The sequence below is a fragment of the Miscanthus floridulus genome, chromosome 9 (genome assembly GCF_019320115.1).
Source record: "Miscanthus floridulus cultivar M001 chromosome 9, ASM1932011v1, whole genome shotgun sequence".
Taxonomy (NCBI): domain Eukaryota; kingdom Viridiplantae; phylum Streptophyta; class Magnoliopsida; order Poales; family Poaceae; genus Miscanthus; species Miscanthus floridulus.
Window position 1 is genome coordinate 46303165 of NC_089588.1, and position 21366 is coordinate 46324530.

The 21366-nt window shown below is 45.0% G+C and overlaps 1 non-coding gene across 1 annotated transcript; it reads left to right on the top strand.

The window, feature by feature from the left end:
* Positions 1 to 7955: 7955 nt before the first annotated feature.
* On the top strand, positions 7956 to 8062 carry LOC136484507 (small nucleolar RNA R71). The gene has a single exon (XR_010766030.1). It is a non-coding gene; the product is annotated as a small nucleolar RNA R71 (small nucleolar RNA).
* Positions 8063 to 21366: the final 13304 nt, after the last annotated feature.

Here is a 21366-nt window from a genome sequence, read left to right on the forward strand (position 1 = left end):
ATCAGCTTAAAATTCTGACTTGTGGGCCATTTTTGAGCATGTTGTGCACATTTTCATGACTTGGATTCTAAACAAAGTTTGTTCCTTATAAAATTTTCTACAACTTTGCTTTAGGTTGCTCAGACATGCAAACACTCTAAGCTACACTTTTTAAACAGCCAAACAAAAGGGTTTAGGGGTCAAAACAAGTCAAACCACTTTTTGAAATCCTATTTGGGCAACATGATCAATATGAACAATGTTCCAAATGACATTCTAGGTGTCACTAAGTTGTTTAAGAGAATTCTTAGCCACACCACACCTTGGTCACACAAGAATCAAGCATGGTATGTACTGAAACAATGAAAAACACATGAAATGTTACACTTGTTTCATAGTCATGTTTCACATGTTTCATGATCTTGTTGCATAGTATTAACTAACCATATTTCACTAAAGTAAGTTGCACATGTTGCACTTAAGTGTTGCACACTTTTTATTTCATACAAGAAACAACACACATGAAATATGCAACATGTTGCCATGTTTCAAAATCATGTTTCATGTGATATAAGCTTATGAATGAATGAATGATGCTCATGTTCATGAAATGCAAGTGCAAATGTGGAAGCCAAACACCTGGGGTGTTACAACACATATACATGCTGCTCCTACACTGGGAGTGAACACAAAACATGCTTGATAGGTTTTTCATCCACCAAATAAATGTTCCAAGTTCTTGTTGCTATCTCTTAAAGTTTTGTTGCAGAAAAGAGACATGGGGCTATGCAAAAATTATTCATAAAAAAAATAAGAAGAAGAAGAAAGAGATGAGAAAAAATGGACAAGTGTTTGAGATATTAAAAATAATGGGTACTTAGATGCCCGTCTGAAAAAAAGAGAAGAGAAAGAAGAAATGAATAAGATTGATGAGGACATGACACCCATGCATATGACCATGTTTGGCACATGGGATGGAGGGGAAGGAGGCCAGCAAGGGTGTCCAAGTCAAGAAGGAGGCCCGAGGCTAATTCAGTTCGAGTCCTCGAAGTGGAGGCCCAAAGCAACTCAAGTTCGAGTCTGCCTCGGAATCCAAGACCAGTCTGCCTTAAACTGGTCACCTAGGACGCATCCGGACTCCGTTTTCGATGATCCATATATGGATGGAAAGACAATTTGATAAGGAAGTCAATCCAAGTGGTTTCACGTCAAAAGCTCTTCGGAATCAACAGGAATCGTCGAAACAAGTTAACGTCCAGAATCTATCAAGGTGCTGCGACACCGTCTTTTGGTCCGTTGGACCGTGTATCGTGTTTGGGCCCATTAGGGGTGCATCCAGGGGTCTTACATGACCCTAGAGTCTTCATAAACAGCCACCACTCCTCTATTAGGGTTTGGGTTTTGCTTAGATTATTCTGTCAAGAACAGTTTCGTCGTTCATCGGTTTGTGAGACCCCAACTTCATGAGATAATCTTTCATCTACAATTTGGTTGTGTTCTTTCTTGTTCTTGCTTGTGTTCTTCATTGCGCAGGCAAGGATTAGCCTTCTTGGCGAGGTCAACCTGGTCCGTGACTTGGTTGATAACCAGAGGAGTTGTGGTGCTAAGACTGCAGGGTTCGATCTTTCGATCTGAAGCCAGATCGGTGTGTCATTCTCCGCCACAACGATAGTTACCATCACCTGACGGAAGATCAGGATCCCTGTCTCCATTAAGTGATCATCAGAGCTTCAGGTATTACCATCAGGTTTATCATTACCCTAGTTTTGTTTTGTCTTTGTCCTATAAATCCAGAAAATTGCCCCAAAAAAATATTTGTGTTCATCGTTGTTTTTTTCTCATATCCCATCACCCGTTGTGCTATTGCAATATTTTTAACTTCAGTTTGCTTTATTGAACCGTTGTCCCTCATAGGTCATCGTGTTGCTGTGTTTAATCGAGTCGTTGGTCTTTTTGAGTCTAATCAAGCACCTAAAGTTGGCCACCAGTGGTCAGTTCCTATATCCCTCCCCAATTGGTATTTTTCACTAGGTCGTTTTTCCTTGTCTAGAGCAAAGTAGCTTCACGGTGAAGGGAAGGAAGGAAAGGCATGTTTCAGTTTATATGAGTAAAATATTCCATCTTTGATTGGTCATGCAGGAGACAAACAAGAAATAAATCCAATCTTTAGTCCGCTTGTTTCCTGCACTATACACCATATTTTTCTGCTCAAGCATCTTGTGCTTTGTGTCTAGCTTGCGACAACAAAACTTGAGAGGGTAGTGCCAATCTACTGCTGCTATTTGTCCTTTTTTCTCTATGCCATGGTTCCTAGTGCTAATCATCTATCTTATCAGCTCATATATTGCGGCACTTTCTGATTGAAAAAATAATAATAATAGCAAAAGGCAAAGTGCAAAAAAAAAGAGAGCCACAAAAAAAATCAGAGAAGAACAAAAGGCAGAAGGTGCAAAAAAAAAGACGCATCAAGAAAAAAAAATCAGAAGTGCTTGCATCCTTTTGAGTCCTTGTGCTGAGTTGTATTGTATTGCTTGCTTGAACTAGGTCCAGGACGAGTTTAGGCCAGCGACATAGACTAGCTTGGGACTACTTTTCAATCTTGCAATTTCTGAATTAAATTATTTCTATTCCTTGCTACCATATTTTAAGCCTCCCAAGCTCCACATATATACTTCAGATCAGTACAGATAAAGGCCCTTGCAATCTCGGTACCACTGCCTCACAGGTATCACGAACCAGCCACCGATTGTGTCGCCCACTGCTTGCATTGGTAAGAACTTTGTAAGAGCTTGGTAAGACGCTTCCACTTGCTGTGAAAAGTGACACCACTGCAACCACGTAGTCATTTGGTAGGGATAACTTTCACCGTTTGTTCCTTGTTTTTGTGTTTACAATGATAGGTTGTTCGTATCCGCCGACTTATGATGGTATAGGTGCTGATGAGTACATGGAGTGGGAAATTGCCATCGATAACATATTTGCTACTCGCTTTATGTGTCCAAGGAGGAAGGTAAAAAATGCAGCTAGTGTTTTGCGACATTCTGCTTTATCTTGGTGGGAGTCTTTAGATCCTTCTGATAAACCTCAAACTTGGATTGATATGAAACTTCTTATGTGAGAAACCTTTGTTAATCCACCTCCTGTTTTGACTTCGTATGCTGAGGTGCACCATTTAGAGGAAGAGCCTGTTCTTATTCCTCTTGCTATGACTAATCTTCTACAGAATAATGTACATAAGCGAGAGGATAGCGTGGAAGAAAATGAGGAGTTCACAACCTCATATGCAAATTTAGAACCATCACTTCACCATGCACCTATTACTCCTATTGAGAACACAGGTAATGCCCATGGTCCTACACTCACGGAAGGTGAAAATTGTCTTAATGTACTAAATTTTTCCACAAACCATGTTGTCATAGAGCAATTGTTAGTGGAACCCTCTCTTGATTTATCTTAGTCCCATGATAATTTGCTTGATGTTCCTTGTGACAAAGATGAATTGGTTGAAGATGCTTTAGTTTTACATGTTTTGGAACCAGTGACTTGTGCTGAAAATAAACATGTTATTCATATTGCTACTAAAATTGATGAGTTCAAACTGTTGTCTTCTTTACATACTTTGGGTTACATTGAATTTGATGTTTTGTGTAACCTAGATTGTTTGGAAGAGAGCCTTTTTAAATATGTTGATTTGCCTTGGTTTTTTAAACACACATATCATGTTATTGGCAGATATAACAACAAGGGACAATATATGATACATCGAGTATACATTCGTAATAATATGAATTCTCCTTTTGTTGTACAAGATTATGATCGTTTAGAGGCAGCCATAATAATACAAACATTTTCTCATGTTCCTTAAAGAATCAAGTTCACTTCCAAGAAGGGGAGCATTGTTGGTTGCTATCTTTGTCTGATCGACCATCTATTCCTGCATTGTCTTTGGTTAGTTCTAATCTTTTGCTCGATAGTGTTGACATACATCGTGTGCATTCGGATCATGGAGTCTACATGCTTGCTAAAATTTTTATGCGAGATGACATGCTAGAAACTTGGAAACATGGGCACGTTCCTTCTCATAATTATTTCAGTTTTCTTTGTCCTCACAACCCCGTTCTCCTTTATGTTGTGCAGGATCAGTTTCAAGCACAATCGACGCCGAGGACGGCTTTTCATCAAGAAGGGGAGGATGATGAGGACATGACACCCATGCATATGACCATGTTTGGCGCATGGGATGGAGGGGAAGGAGGCCAGCAAGGGTGTCCAAGTCAAGAAGGAGGCCCGAGGCTAATTCGGTTCGAGTCCCTGAGGTGGAGGCCCAAAGCAACTCAAGTTTGAGTCTACCTCGGAATCCAGGACTAGTCTGCCTTAAACTGGTCACCCAGGACGCATCCGGACTCCATTTTTGATGATCCATATATGGATGGAAAGATAATTTGGTAAGGAATCCAATCCAAGTGCTTCGGAATCAACAAGAATTGTCAAAACAATTCAGCGTCCAGAATCTATCAAGGTGCTGCGACACCGTCTTTTGGTCCGTTGGACCGTGTATCATGTTTGGGCCCATTAGGGGCGCATCCAGGGGTCTTGCATGACCCTAGAGTCTTCATAAACAGCCACCGCTCCTCCATTAGGGTTTGGGTATTGCTTAGATTATTCTGTCAAGAATAGTTTTGCCGTTTATCGGTTTGTGAGACCCCAACTTCGTGAGATAATCTTTCATCTGCAATTTGGTTGTGTTCTTTCTTGTTCTTGCTTGTGTTCTTCATTGCACAGGCAAGGATTAGCCTTCTTGGAGAGGTCAACCTGGTCCGTGACTTGGTTGATAACCAGAGGAGCTGTGGTGCTAAGATTGCAGGGTTCGATCTTTCGATCTGAAGCCGGATTGGTGTGTCATTCTCCGCCGCAACGATAGTTACCATCACCTAACGGAAGATCGGGATCCCCGTCTCCATTAAAGGTAGCCCCTATTCTCTAGCAAATGTTTCTAAGTTTTAAAAGAGAGATAAGTTTTCAAGGAGCATAGTAGAATTAGGTTATCCGCCATATATATCCACCATACATCCACACATGCACATCTTGATTTGATTGTATGACTCAACTCTCTTTAGATCCATTGTTTGACTTTACAATATATGCATTGCAAGTATGCTCTAGCTTTCTCCCTACCTATGAACTCCACATAAGCCCTAGTAGTAGGAAGAGAAAAGGCATAACATATTAATTGCCTTGGCGAGGATCCGCAAATACCACATATATTGAGACTTGAGAGTGTCATACAACGGAATCCCTAAGTTTTATTTTGAAAACTTATAAAAAACTCTAGAACAATGGTGGAATAAAGAACTTGAGACATAGTGCTTGACTTGATTGTTCTATCTTTCAATTACTCAAGACCCGAGTGAAGGCTAAGAAGCCCCATGATTGAAGGTAATATAGGTAAGTTTGAAAGTTAGATCAGTTTATTCTAATCTAGAGGAGAATTTTTGATTGAACACATGTATACTTTTGAGGCATGAAAATATTGTAGCAACTCCTGCTCCATTGCTGAGTTTAGCTTTACTTAGGGACTGACAAAGGTTAAGCTTGGGGGAACTTGTTGATGGTCACTAACATCAATTATAAACCATCAACATAACCTATATTTATACTTAATTCCATCACCAAACATAGGTATAGGGGTTTAAACTAATAAATTCCATGAGTTTTAGTGAACCTGTGTTTTCAACAGGGTTTATCCAAAAAACTGTCAAGGAGGACCTATTCATCAAAGTAAATCACATTTATCCGCAACAAAACCAATGCGGAAAGACTCTAGAACACTCTGGAAGGCAACCCACCAAAGCAGACCCTGAGAGGCTAACATGTGGGGCTGTCCGGCCCATGGGACCCACCTGTCAGTCTCCGCTTCGAATGTTGGTTCTCCACCGCCATTGAGATCCAATTTACGTCGTCCTTTAAGTCGGTTTGATCCAAGGGCTCATGTTGGATGCTCCAGCCTATATATACCAGCCCCTGTCACCCTCTGTGGAGCCATCCTGAAACCCTAATTCGTATTCTCCTCGTCAAGACTAGAGCCAGCTATCAAGAGAAGATTAGTCCTCTATAGGATTTAGTCTTATAATTAGAAATAGTGAGATAGAGAGTGAGGGAAGAGTTTGGAGGAGATGTTGGCTTGTCGGTGCTCTCTCTACGGCTTGTACCTTGGCGGAATCAAGTTCTACTTGAGCTTACTTCTGAGATTTCTCTGGTAATCAACTTCTGATTCAAGTAAGTATTTTGTTTATATTGTTCATCAGGATCATGACTCTCTTTTGAGTGCTTTATTCTCTTCCTAGGGGTAGTAGAGTATTAATTGTGAGTGTAAGCGTGGTGCTTAGACTTAGTTTATCATGGATGCACCCTGCATTCCAGATCTATGGTAGATCGCGGTTATGACATCACTACTATATAGCCCCGTACTATATAGCATCGTTGATCCTTTGTAGTCCACCTCTTGTCTGTAGGCCAAGTAGGACCCAGTTACGAAGGAAAGCATCCTCTACTGGTGTATTTCCCTAGTAATGTCCCTAGTTGAACAGTAGAAGGCATAGCTTACCCAAGTTAGAATTAGAGAACCTCAGTTATCCTCTCTATGCTCCTATTTATCCTTAGCCTTGTTGCTACTCCTAGTTAAGTTAAACCTTAACCTTGTCTCTACCCCTAGTTAAGTCCAACTATAGTTAATCTCACACGTTTTCCTATGGATACGATACTTGGAATACTTCTAGGTAAAAGCTACAACGGTATCCGTGCACTTGCGGATTTATCTTTGTGCGTTAAATGTACCAATAGTCTCTGATCGAACAATTGATAGTAGGACATCTTGGATCCTTCTTCTTGATAGGTGATGTGTTCAGGATGGCCGCACTACACTCCTCTGTTAACTTCATTACATCAGTGGTGGGTAGTGATCTTTTGTTGTTTAGGATGTCTTGGAGATACTTCGCATAGGTAGGTACATGTATGGCATCTAGAAGAGGAATTTTGATATATAACTTTTGAATTACCTCTACAAACTTATCAAACTGCTCATCCATTTTGGCTTTTTTATTTCTACGTGGAAATGGTAGAAAAGTGGTGCCATGAAAATCTTGCATCATTTCCTATGCTTGTGGCTCAACTTCTTCATCTTCATCGTCTATCTTCTCCTCTTGTACTGCTACCGGTGTCTTACCTGTCCTTGTCGGATATGGAAGATCACGAGTAGATTTCCCACCTCTTGTGGTTATGGCGCTGACCTTTTCAAGGTTAGTGGAAATAGGTAGAGCAATGGCCAACTGAGCTAATTATGATTCTATCTTTTTATTATAGCTAAGTTAGTCTTTATAGCAGAAGAAAAATTGTCCATTTTAGTGTTTATGTTTTCTAGGACATTATCATTAAAAGCAAGCTTCTTAGAAATATTCTCATTAATCCTGGCTTCTTCTAAGATCAAATCTCTCAAGGATGGTTGCTTAGGATTAGAGGAATAATTACCTAGGTACTTACCTTGGTAATTCGACCATTGTTGTTGTTGATTCCATCCTTGTCTCTATTGTTGTGGAGCAGAATTGTTGATGACGATGTTTGCATCTTCTTGATATTCGGGGAAATCAACCCCCAAATATTCCCCACATATGTTTTGGGAATTAAAAGTATCTTGAATGGCCTGACGATCTTTCTTGTAATTGGCTCGCTGTTCAAGCCAATTCAACAGTATGTCCATCTTGGTTGACAATGCACACACCTCTTCTGGTACTTCTTTGCTCTTATTGCATGCTTGAATGTTGTATGATGACCAGCCTTGATTAGAGGTTATCTTCTCCATAAGAGTTTTAGCTTTTCTAAGGGTGAGTGACATAAATGATCCTCAAGCAGTAGCATCTAATTGTTCATGAGCTTTCTGAGTTAATCTAGGGTAAAAGCTTTGCATGAGCAACCAATCTTCCATCCCATGATGAGGACAATCTGAAATGTATTCTTGGAAACGTTCCCATGCTTCTAGAATGGTCTCTCCTTTCTGCTGTTGGAAGTTGAAAATCTTTCCTCTTAAGGCATTGGTCTTGCCTATAGGGAAAAACTTTGCTAGGAAGGCGTTTGAACACTTTTCCCATGTGTTAATGTTATCCTTATTGGTGTAGAACCACTGCTTCACTCTTCCCACTAACGAGAACAGAAATAGGCGGAGTAGTATGATGTCTTGAGCAACGTCCTTGATGGTGATTGTACTGCTAATCTCTAGAAAATTCTATAGATGAGTACTAGCATCTTCATGAGCCTTTCCGCTAAATGAGATAGCTTGCACCATGTTGATGAGGCTTGGCTTGAGCTCAAACTCAAGGTTGTTGGTTTTGAGTGTCGGTCTAGTGCAGATGTACTCAATGCTTAGAGTAGAGAATTCACGTAGTCTTGTTAGCCATAGCTTCAGAAACTAGTGTTGAGCTTTCTCTTGATTGGTTTGATTGTGATTGATAGAACTTGTAGATGAATCAGAACCAATCCTGCAATACCCTATATAAGATATGAACAAAGACAAACAAGGGTAAGCCTGCTAAAGCAGAGGTGTTATGATTTCATCAATAAGTATTTATTTGATCAATTCTCTTTAGCCATGTGCCCCTCCCCGGCAACAGTGCTAGAAATGCTTGTTGGTATTTCTTAACATCACTCTAATACTAAGTTGTCATCCCTAGCAATGATGCCAGAAATGCGTTGTTGGTAATTATTGAGAACACTTGTAAATTTAGAGAAAATCATATATGATAGAAATAATCCATAAGCGCACAAATGATATACCATTGTAGCATTTCACCTGGGAGTATACTAGGTATCGTTATTTATATTTTATCCATAGGGAGGAACTATGGGGCTAGCATAGAGATATTGACAAATACATATACTTATGATGTAATCACTCTCATGCTATAACAGGGGTAAGTCAAATGATAAATGAATGGTAAGTGTAAGGTAATGATGGTATTCTAGAGATAGAAATAGATACTCATAAATGTAGTATAGCTAGGTAGGAGATTAGTTAAGAGCAAAAGATTCCCAAGTCATTCCTTATTTACTAAGTCTTTTTATAGCATAATTAACTTTAAATCTATGCATAAGGAACATTACTAAGGAAGATCAACAATAGAACTTGTCTCCCTTCGTAACTGGATTCTACTTCCTCTACAAACGGGGAGTGGACTAAAAGGACTCAATGGGAGTGTCACATCCGTAATCTACCACATGACCCAGAGTGTAGAATGCATCTACAGGTAAACAATATTTAAGCACCACGCTTACATAATGTTGACCACTTAACTCACTCGAGTATTGAGCTAAGCGCTTTGCGAACATATGTATATATTCATCATTAATCATAACTATATCAAGCATATAACTAGAGTAAACTAGGAACATAATAAATAGCAACATAATATTGAAGTAGCACAAAGTCATAAAATAAGAGAGATACAATGAATATACTGGCTCTAGACGGCAAATCCAGAATCCTGAGCAATAGCCTATACTAGAACTTTGAAGAATTGGATCTCTATTCTCTTCTCTCTAGAAACCCTAATTTCTGGTTTGATCTTGACTTATGGCAGATTGCAGATGCTGAGAGAGGGGGCAGGGGCTGGCATATATAGGCCAGAGCATCAACTCTGAGCCCTCAGATCAAACTGACTTGAATAATCGATGTAGATGCAATCCTTAAGGCAGTGGAGAATCAATGTACGAAGGAGGGACTACCATGTTGGACCATGGGGCTAGCCATCCTACAGGTGGGGCCAGTCGGCCTCACCTGTCATCCCCTTGGGGTCTACTTCTGTGATGTGGCTTCTGGTATCCTCTAGAACCTTCTAGAGTAGTTTTCAGTGCCGATAAGCACGATTTTATTTGAGGTTTTGATCCCCCTTGATGGTTTTCTGAATAAACCTTACTAAAAACACAGATTCACCAAAACTCATGGAAATTGTTAGTTTAACCCCCTAAGTCTATGTTGGTGATCATTTTCATGCATGATTTCAAGTTATATTGACGGTTTATGATGGAGGATAACTATTGTCAACAAAGGTGACGGTGACCATGACCTTTGTACTGGCGGATCATATGCTGAAGTGACGGTGGTGTTAACCTCTACACAGGCATCTCGACCATCAAATCGATAGTGAACCCGAACCGCTGATAGTCGGGTCGACGTACAAGGCGACAGTGCTGGTGACCACTACACAGGTGGTTGATGTGCCCACACAACGGTTTTGATAGCCTCGACGTAGTTGGATCATTTGCCAATGCGGCGGTGTTAGTGTACATCCACAACCGGATCGTGCTCCAATGCAACTGAAGTAAGGACCTAATCATGGATGGATCATAAGCCAATCGGCGATGTTAGTGTACATCGCAGTCAGTCCCAGATGGCGATGGTGAAGGCTATGACCATCACTATCGGCAGCTCAGTGCCAAGGCTGAAATTGGACTATGATGTGGGTTACGACATGGCTGTGAAAGGTGCGAGTGTAGCAGTGAAGGAGAATGACGTGTTCACCCAAGCACTTAGAAACAAGGAGCACCCTGGTCACACTAGAGGAGCCAGTCTTGTTCCTTGGAAATTAGCATTTGAGGAAGAATCTTCCACTTATCGAAGCTGCTCGAGGGCTAGAGCGGCACAAGAAGCAGAGACACTGAGGCAGTTGCATGAGATTGAAGATAGATTCAAAAGATGGATTGATGCGACCATTCAAGAATGAGTCAAGGTAGCTCTGAGTCCATGGGATCAGGAGTACCGCCAGACCCTGTTTTGACTAGCTTTAGCCCACAGTTCTAGGGTCGCAACAGCTGTGGATCGACCCTGCTCGATGAAGAAGAGGCGAATGCGCCTCATCCGGTGGACAATATCACCGAACCCGTAAATATTAGGTTGTACATCCATCAGCAATGGACAACTAACAAGGTAGCAGTTGGCTAGGCCTAGTCTGTGGGAGATAGGACCATTAATGGTCACCCAATTCCACCGGGGTATGCCCACATCAGCATTGATAGTATACTTTATAAGAAGTATAATAAGATACACATTGATTACCCCACACAGGAAGACAAGTAATGCCTTGTTCAAAACAAGGGCGCTCATGTAGCCTGGCGCAAGCGCTTCATTAAGCTTGATCACCAGTTGTCCTACGATGATGAGGACGACTATGAATCTTCACTACCCAAAGATGATCACTCACCATCTTCCAATAGAGGAGATCACTCTACCTTCCCTCCTCCCGTGCCATCACCCCCTGAGAAGACAAAAGTCTCCTTCTCTTCTCCTCATCCTCGTCCATCTTCATCAGCCCCAACAAAAGAGAAGACTCCTCCTCCTCCTCCCTCTTCATCAGCCCCGAGAAAACAGAATTCTCGTCATCGTCCTCCTCCTCCACCTCAGCCCAAAACAAGATCAAAGACATCCTCACACTCGCAGAAAAGGTCCTCGGATTTGGTCGCTAATGATCCCAAAGTGGACGGACCAAAAAAGAAAAGGACGTTCAGTGGCAGCGTTACAAACTTGTTGTACCAAAAAAAGACAGAAAAATGTAACAAGGAAGATGTTATTAGATTCTAGAATCTATTTGACTCACTGCCTAAGTGGAGGGTGCAGTCCAAATTTGATAGGCAAACACATAAAATGGACAATCAATTAAGAGTTGAAGAAATACACCATGAAGATCAAAGGAAGATAGACAAGATTGTTGAACACAACCTTCGATTAACCATGGATGATGCCGCGAACATCTATTATGATTCAAAAGAGATGGCAAAACCGACAATCCAGTATCAAAGAGGCAATTTCTTGGTGACCGACGACGAGTTTAAAAATTTGACAACATATATGCATGATTTTGCATGAATATTATATGGCAAAAGCAACAGAGATGGGCCAAATGGGTTTCAAAGTTATTATCTGCCACCCTCTTGTTTTTCATTATCCTCTTGAAGAAAAGCACTTTCTCAATTGAGAGTGCTTGTTTTAGCTATACCAGAGGCGCGATCTCGATACACAAATATTAAGGTTGTGGACTATGTAAGTACCCTACACGCACGATATTATAATTAACTGCTTCTCAATACGCCGATATTTAACTTTTGAACATTTCCCATGATTTATGCAGGTATGTAGCAAAATATTTCTTAAACAGAAAAAAATGCTCGTATAGCCTTCTTGGACCTTGAGCTAGTCAACGAGAAAACATGCGGAGGCATGCATGAAAATAAAGTGGAAGATCTAACGGTAATATTGGTTGCCATTTTCGAAGCTTTCAAGATGAATAATAAAACCGAAATACTTCTAGCCTACAATAGCAAGTATGTGTTCTCTGCTCTTATTTTTATACTTCATTTTTTAGTTACAATTATTCGTTAATAACTAGGATTTTGTGATTGCAGCAACCATTTCATCTTCATTGTTATCAATATTCGCAAAAATCGTATCGAGGTGTGGGACTCGAGGAAAAAGGAACTTTCTTTGTTCGATCCCCTAATCAAAGTGCAGAATGAGTAAGTGAACCTAATAACATATTATATTGTAATCGCACATAGCATATTCTAATGTTGCCCCTTTTTCACACTTTATGATGTGGCATAGTGTCCAAGGAAGAATGATCGGTGGGACAAAGGTCCCATTCTAGGTTGCACCAATACAATTGGAGACCCTAAACCAGCCGGCGGAAAACAATGAATGCGGGTTCTACGTAATGTGGCCAATGCTTCGCTACCTCAGCATGAAATCGGAGTAGACAAATGCTTTGGTGTGTATAATCCTCATTTCATTTATATCTATTAATTCAACAAATCAATCTACTATTATCTCTTATATTTGTGTATTTTGATATCATCTTTTTTTAATGACAGCGCAACAAATTTAAACACCAAAGGTTGTTAGACATGGAGATCTTAGCACTATCATCGGAGCTAGTAGCCTTCATACTATCCGAGTGCTTGGAATTTAATGGAACGTTCTCCGTTGCACAGTCCATGAGGTACAAGGACCAGTACGGGACAGAGCGGCTCGCTAGACTATTGTAATTTCTTTTTTATTTTGAGGGATCGAGATATTGATAAGTACATTTGAACTGTAACTGTAACATTTATAATGTTTAATGTTGATGGACCTATCATCTACGTAGCGAATACAAAGCGAAACCTGATTCCACGAATAAAATAAAATAAATTATAAAATAGTAAAATACGAAAAAGATATCACTGCCGGTTAGCATAAAACTGACAGTGATGGTAAAGAGGGCACTGCCGGCTCGTGGCATGAGCCGGGAGTGTTGGCCGAGCCATCACTATTGACTTGACATACAAGCCGGTAGTGTTGCCAGCCGACAGTGATGGCTCGACCAACATAGCCGGCTTGAGCCATCAACCAACAGTGTTGGCTTGCTCAACACTGTCGGCTTGTGTGGGGGGTATGACCCCGAATACCCACGGCAGACCACATGGGCCACGCCCCCAGGGGTGGCCTAGCCCACAAGGTAAAGCCTTGCAGGGCACGACACTACTCGGCGCCTCCTGCAAGACACCGGAAAGATATCCTGAAGATACTATGAGATCTGTTAGGATACGTATGATTCCAAGATTTTTGTAATCTGTTATTACTTTTTGGTTATCTCTCAGATCTAACCGACTTGTAACCCTGCCCCCAGACTATATAAGGTGGGCAGGGACCCCCTCCAAACTAACGCAATATCATACGATAGCTAATATAAACCAACAGACCACAGGAGTAGGGTATTACGTCATACTAACGGCCTAAACCTGTCTAACTCGTGTGTCTCTGTTGCCTTCTTGTTCTTGATTACACGCCTCTCTGCTGATCAATCTACCTTCGTGGGATACCCCTCGGAGGACTACCGATGATATTCTGTAAATAGTTGGCATGCCAGGTAGGGGGTGCGTGTTGTTTCCTTGTCAAACAAGATGGCTTTTTCCACAGGCTCTTTGTCCCTCCCGCAGCCCGACCAGATCTTCATGGTCGGATCCATCTCGTGGGTCATCAATGCTGATGGAGTCAGAGAGCTCATCGAGCCAATGTAGATCAATGCTGCGCCAATCACCCCAACACCTATGACTATAGATCTAATCTCAGAGGTCCCCTTCATCGATGACTCGTCTCCCGCTTCTTCGCTACCAAAGGAGGTGGATCAACAATGACGATCTAAAGCTCATCGATTGCCTCTCCACCGCCGAATTGGCTCTAGACACTCTAGTTCAGCACTGACCACCCTCCGATCTAGATCTATCGGAGGCTGCTTAGGAAACTCTAGGGGTTACGGCCCTACCCTTTGGGTTCACCAACATCGTCGCCATTTACCAAGATGCCCTTAGGGGCAAATTCGCCGACTAGGTTGGAGATGTCCATCCTCTCATCGACCAGATCACCGACCAGCCTCCATCGGTCGTCAACATGTTGCACGTCATCTACCACCCCGGAGCGTCCCTCCAGACCATCCTAGAGGAGAATCCAGACTATGAGTCCCAGGGCTCTATGAAGACCATCACCGAAACCACCACCAAGCTAATTTCTCTCCCTCCTTTCCATGGCAGCGCAATCTTCAACGTCAGCATCGATAGCCCCCCTCGAAATAGCAAAACCGAGGAGGAATGCACCGCCCATGAGAACTGAAACATCAACCATGCATAGCACCGAGCAAACGAGATTGCTCTTGCGATGGTCGAGCGGCAACTTGACTCGCAAGGAAGGCCACTCCAATGCAACCTCGACGATGAGTTTATCCACGTTGACGGCCATGACATCTACAAGACACCAAGCGCCAATCTCGTAGTGGCCGCCAATGAGCTCGCCCTGCTCCCATAGACACTCGAGGTCACCAAGGTTGCTGCTATGCTTAAAGCGGCACACTGTTAGGTCAATGAGATCTGTCAAGAACAGAGACCTTCATACTCCACAACCTCGATTCACTGATCAGCCATGACAAGAACCGATCACCGCTAAAGTTGCTTCACCGACCAGCACCGTGACGATAGGCAACCCCTCCAGGGTGGAGCTAGGGGCCACCGCATTGAACAATACCGCCAACACGACCAAGAGGTCGACCAGGACGTCCGAGTGCATCTCATCAATCTCTGATATGCACGATGATGTATCGACGAATGTTGCTTCGGTCACCATAAAGAAGAAGTACGCCACCGCCAGGAGTACGAGCAAGAGTACGATAACCCAGACTCAGCTCTCAAGCTGCTCAATGCTGGCAACGCTGTAGACGACGTGCCGCCAACCCCAAAGGGCCCCCAGCATTCACGAGGGCGCTTCGAACACTTCAGTGGCCCCGTGGTTTTAAAATCATAGGGGTCAAGCCCTACAAAGGAAGGATGAACCCAACATAGTGGATATAGGCTTACGCCACTGCTGTTCACACTGCCAGAGGAGACACCAGTGTCATGGCAAACTATCTTCCCATCATGCTCATGCCAACCGCCATGAACTGGTTCACGAGCCTTGCCCTGGACTCCATCGGATCCTAAGAGGAGCTAAAAAAGTCTTCACCGACAATTATATGGCTACGTGTACTCAGCCAAGCACCAAGCATGACCTCAACCGCATCAATCAGAAGCCATCTGAGCTCCTCCGTAGCTGCATCAGACGCTTTTCTGAGATGAGGAATTCTATTCCTAACATCATGGAAGCGGAGGTCATCACCTCCTTCATCAGAGGACTCCATCACCGTGAGCTTCGCTCCAAGTTCAACTACAAGCCGCCCATAGGGACTGGTGAGATGATCACGACCGCCAACTAGTACACCGATGCCGAGGAGGCTAAGGTGCGCTTCAACGAGGATGTGGGCACTCATTGCCCAACACGCTGCTACGATGACCGCCCCAACGACCGATGCCACAACGACTGCAACTACGATGACCGTAGTTACCATCATGACAGCGGCCATGATCAGCCAGAAGGACCCAAGTCTGGCCAAAATCGTCGCCACCGGCTAGACCACATCATCGCCGCCGTCAGTGAAACTCGCGTCAAGGGCAACTACGACGAGCAATACAAGAAGATCCTCAATGGCCCGTGCCCTCTCCACAAGAACGCTAGACATAAGATGAAGGACTGCCTCGGCTTGGCTAAGGAGTTCTAGGACAAAAAGCTGGACGACGACACCAACAATGGAGCCGGAGGCCGCCGACCACCTGGGGCCAATAACAATGCCTTCTAGGACCACAACAAGGTGGTTGCCACCATTTTCGGGGGTCTCGCCTCCACCAAGAGCAGAAGAGAATGGAAGCTCGCCACCCGGCGGGTGCTCGCCGTCACTACAGAAGACGCCACCGCCAACCCCAGCTATCGCCCATGGTCTGAGGTACCCATCACCTTCAGCAGGGCCGACCAGTGGGCGAACATCCCCTACATAGGGCGTTTCCCCCCTCGTCCTCGATGCAACCGTCCAGAAAGTGCTTTTCAGAAAAGTGCTCATCGACGGTGGGAGCGCTCTAAATCTCCTATTTGACGGAGCCCTAAAGGAGTTGGGCCTCAGGATAATAGCACCCTCAGACTCCTTCTTGGGTGTGGTACCTGACAGGGTGTCCAAACCGCTTGGAGAGATCACCCTACCAGTATAGTTTGGCACAGCAAGCAATTACCATGTCGAACATATCAACTTCTACGTCGCCGACTTCAACACCGCCTATCACGCCATACTTGGTCGGCCAGCTCTGGCCAAGTTCATGGCTGTACCGCACTATACTTATCTGGTGCTAAAGATGCCTTCGCCTGCAGGAGTCCTAGCCATGCGAGCCAACCTCTCCATCGCCTACGCCTATGAGACAGAGAGTCTCGCTCTCACCGAAGCCACCGACCTCTCCATCTAGATGGCCAGTGTCTTATCGCCTATGTGACTTAGACAGAATCGATGTCCCCAACTCATGGCACATCGAGCACCTTATACGTTTCTATCCTTGAAACGCTCCAGATATGTATTCTCCGCTCCATGATGAATAAAGTTTTGGTATCCATAATTTGTCTCCATTTTTTCTCCATTATGGTTTAATCTCCACTTGCAGTCGCCGAGCTCTAAGCTACCCCATAAAGAACTCCAATACGAAATCGCCATAACTGCGCCGACCATGTTTCTCCAAATCTCCAACGTATTTCGCTGAACGAGTTTCTCCAAATCACTGATCATGTTTCTCCAAATCTCCAACGTTTTCGCTAAACAAGTTTCTCCAAATCGCTGACCACATTTCTCCAAATCTCTAATGTTTTCACCAAAAAAGTTTCTCCAAATCGCCAACCACGTTTCTCCAAATCTCCAACAATTTCGCCGAACAGGTTTCTCCAAATCACCGACCACGTTTCTCCATATCTTCGAAATGTTTCGCCAACCACCGAGCAGCACATGTTCCACTCTGCGCTCTATGGAGAAGACCCAGTCTCTGATCTCTTCCTACACATGCTACGGGCTCCATGCTCTACATTATGGGTAGTCGGCTGTGGTTCCTTGGTGACGCCTGTTCCTCCTACACATGCACGGGCTCCACGCTCGACGTTATGGACTATGGGCTAGCCAAGGCCGAGAGCTCAGTAAAGAATTAACTACTCAGACGCCACTTATACTACGTTTATCTCCAAGTTATTTTGCCAACCGTCGAGCAGCACACGTTCCGCTCTACACTCTATGGAGAAGACCCAGTCTTCGATCTCTCCCTACAAGTTCTACGGGCTCCGCACTCTGTGCTATGGGTGGTCGGCTGTGGTTCCATTGTGACACCTGTTCCTCCTACACGTGCATGGGCTCCACGCTCAACGTTATGGACTATGGGGTAGCTAAGGCCATAGAGTTCAGTAAAGAACTAACTACTCAGACGCTACTTATACTACGTATAATTGTGTTAGGGTTATTACTACAACGATTCTTCACCACAAATACTAGCAAACTGCATAAACATGCACTTTATAACATTTATGCACATACATAAATGTCTTCTGCGCTCTCGCGTGCTCTAACAACCCTCTCTAGATGTTACAGCTAATATTCTCTGAGCAGATCACCGATCCTTGCCATCACCATCCGTCTCGCCAAACAGGTCGATGTTGCCGGCCAGCTTCTTCACCATGTCCTCCACCTCATCCTCCAGTTGCTGGTGCTCTGCCTCGCCCATCCCTTTGGTGAACCCAGCCCCTATCGCCTGAAGGTCAACGGCTAGATAGTGGGACCGAACCACCGCAAGGGCATGAGTAATGGCAGTCACAATGGCATCACGGTTGAAGCTCTTGAAGTTCTCCCACGCCGCATTGCACCTTTCAATGATGGTGTCCGGTCACGGTAGCCTGCCATCGGGCTGAGGAGCCACCTCTAGGTCGACGCAGTCAAGCACCGGTTTGACACCAACAACTATGGCATCGAACTTGTCCCTCTAGGTCCGGGCATCCTGCTCTAGCACATCAAACTATGCCTTAACCCTCCGACGATAATCTACGAGCATCCCAAGAAACCATTGAGCCAAGATATTACTCCAGTAATAACTCCAACCAAGAAGTACTCACCATTCAGCTCCTCGGCTAGTTTGTCTGCTCACCCTAACTCCTTCGCCTTCTCCTCTCAAAGTTGATCGATGGCCTAGCATAGCTGGCCGAGCTCCACATCTTGCTCTACAAGCACAACAATCATCACCAACAATATGGCTATTCAACTATACAAAGTACACTCGTCGATACACCATACCTGCTCTCTGCTCAGATACGTTCCTGAGTTGCTCGGACTTCCACTCCAGCTACTCAGAAGCACTTGATAGCTGCTCAGACTTGCCACACAGCTGCTCGGACATGGTCGCCAGCTGCTCAGACGGGATGCCCTTCTGGTATTCTAGGTACCACACGTTGGACTCTGCAGGGTCTCGCTCGCACTGGGCCCTCTGGATGTTTCTCTCCATAAGGTTCATCGCCTCCTTGAGTTTATCATTCTCCTTGGTGAGGGGCTCCATCCTCTTTATTAGCTGGCGCTGCTGCTCGGTAGTCCAAGTTATCCCCTACAAAAATGCCAAGATTATGAAGAAGAACTATGGTCTCCAACGTCAAAGAGGAGCATTCCAGACGTAGTACTAACCTTGATCTGCTTCATCACCCTGGCAAGAGCGGACTCCAGTCTCCTGAGCTCCCTAGTGGTGTCCTCCTCCTCGACAACCACCACCTCATCACCGCGCTTTTGGAGGATTCGGACAGCTTAGGGTCAAGGTTCATCACGCTTGATTTCCTCCACCTAGTCCTCCTCCGCCGTAGCTAGAGGCACCACCTGGGGGCTTGATGGCTGGATAGCATGTTTGACCACACCCTCTGACACCTCAGGGAGCGTCGTCTGCTCCTCAGGCACCATCGGCTTCTCTGCTCTAGATTTTAGCGTGACGCCAGCAACTCCAGCCTCTGCTCCCGAGGACCCAACGGTTCCCGCCGTTGCCTCGGGCACTAACGCCAACCCGTCCGCTATCGACGCCAACTGTTCATCACTGCCAAGTCTAGCAGAAGGGGCAGTTGACTCCTGCGTAGGCTGCTGAGCACCCAGGGACTCCAGGATGGGGTCCACTGGCATCTCCTCCACCCCGAGGCTAGCTTTTGGCTGCTCGTCATCTGCCCCGGGGCCAGCCTTTGGTTGCTCATCAGTCTAGACGGGTGGGGCCGGATCCTCCATATGCCTCACTCTGCATCAGATCAGCTCGTCAATCACCAAAAAGGATAAGGAACGATGGCAAAGTAACTCCAAGGCAAGGATACTTACGGTTTTGTTTGCCGATACAATTTCTTGAACCGGCGCTACCTACTCAAGCCCCTAGGCGTGGCCATGGGGTCAACTCCCATGCTCTAGGGTGGAGGTCCCGCCTTCTCCATCGTCGGTCTCTCCTCCACCCACCGCTCTAGGACTTCCTCCGCCCGCCGCTCTGGGACTTCCTCCGCCCAATGCTCTGGGACTCCTGTCGCCTGCTGCTCGGGGACTCCCGTCGCCTACTGCTCGGGGAATCCTGTCACCTTCTACTCGAGGACTCCTATCGCCCGCTGCTTAGGGACTTCTTTGCCTCTCTTCGATCGTACCTCCATGCGTGTGTTGTGTGGAGGAGCCTTCGTGCTCGGTGGAGGAGCCACTGGCACTTCATCGTCATCCGACCACTTGAACACCACGGCGCTCCACGTCTGAGTGGTCCGGCCACCACCAAGCGAGATGCCACTTGGCTTGAGGGGAGTGGCACCCATCGTTTTTCTCTTCTTCCGGGCTGGCTCGTCTGCCGCTGCCCTCTTCCCCCCAAACTTTCTCTGACACCAGGGGAGAACTCTCCGTCTAACCAGCGTTCGTGCCTCTTGACTTTGACAAGGCGCTGGCCACATCTTCTTTAGGCTGAGCCAATGGCCGGGCATCTACTCCCCTCAGCCAATCACCCCTCTACACGCCCGAGAAGTACACCACTCTTTCCTGTGAATGGATCTTTGCATAAGTGAATTAGTTCACTGCTTGGCAATGCTACAGGATTAAAATTCTCGGGAACAAACAATTGAGATAGTTACCTGAGGGGGCAGATTCATGCAGTTAAAGGGTCTTGTCTGCCTCGACACTCAGAACAAGGCTAATGGATCGAATAGCTCTATAGCCCGCTCTACAACCTCACCTCTCGATAGGGCCTCCGACCTCTCCCGGGTGCCATCAGTGTCCCCCTTAAAGTAAAAGCCCGTGTGGGCCCTCTCCTTACAAGGTTGGATGTGGCACATTATGAAGCTCGCCGCTACCAGTCCATTATTGGTCTTCACGCCCTTTATTAGGCCAAGGAGCTCCCTCACTCGCTCCATATCAGCACTATTTGGCCTCTCTAACTAGCTTTTCTGGCTCTCCGGGATGTGGTCGGCATCGCAGCGGATGGCAGGATGGCTCTGCTTCATGTAGAACCACCTGGTGTTCCATGCCTTCAGCGATGTGTTCAGCAGCATAGTAAGGTACTCGCCCGCCATTCCATCATGTAGCTGAAGATACACTTCGCCGACCACCTTGGAACCATTGCCGCCCTTCTTCTTCAACCAGAACAGGTGTCTGAAGAGGTTGAAGTGTGGAAGAATCCCCAAATATGCTTCGTACAAGTGGATAAAGATCGAGATGTTTAAGATGGTGTTTGGGTGGAGATTGCACAGACTAAGTGCCTAGAACTCTAACAGATCCCTCAAAAAAGGATGAACAGGAAATCCCAATCCTTGTCAGAAATAATCCTCAAATACCACTACTTCATCGGTGTGAGGCATTGGGAAGGGCTCACCACTGGCTGGCCGCCATCCGGCGATGACGTGGTCAGGAAGAACACCTGCCTCCACCAATCTGTCAAGCTCCGCGTCCCCCA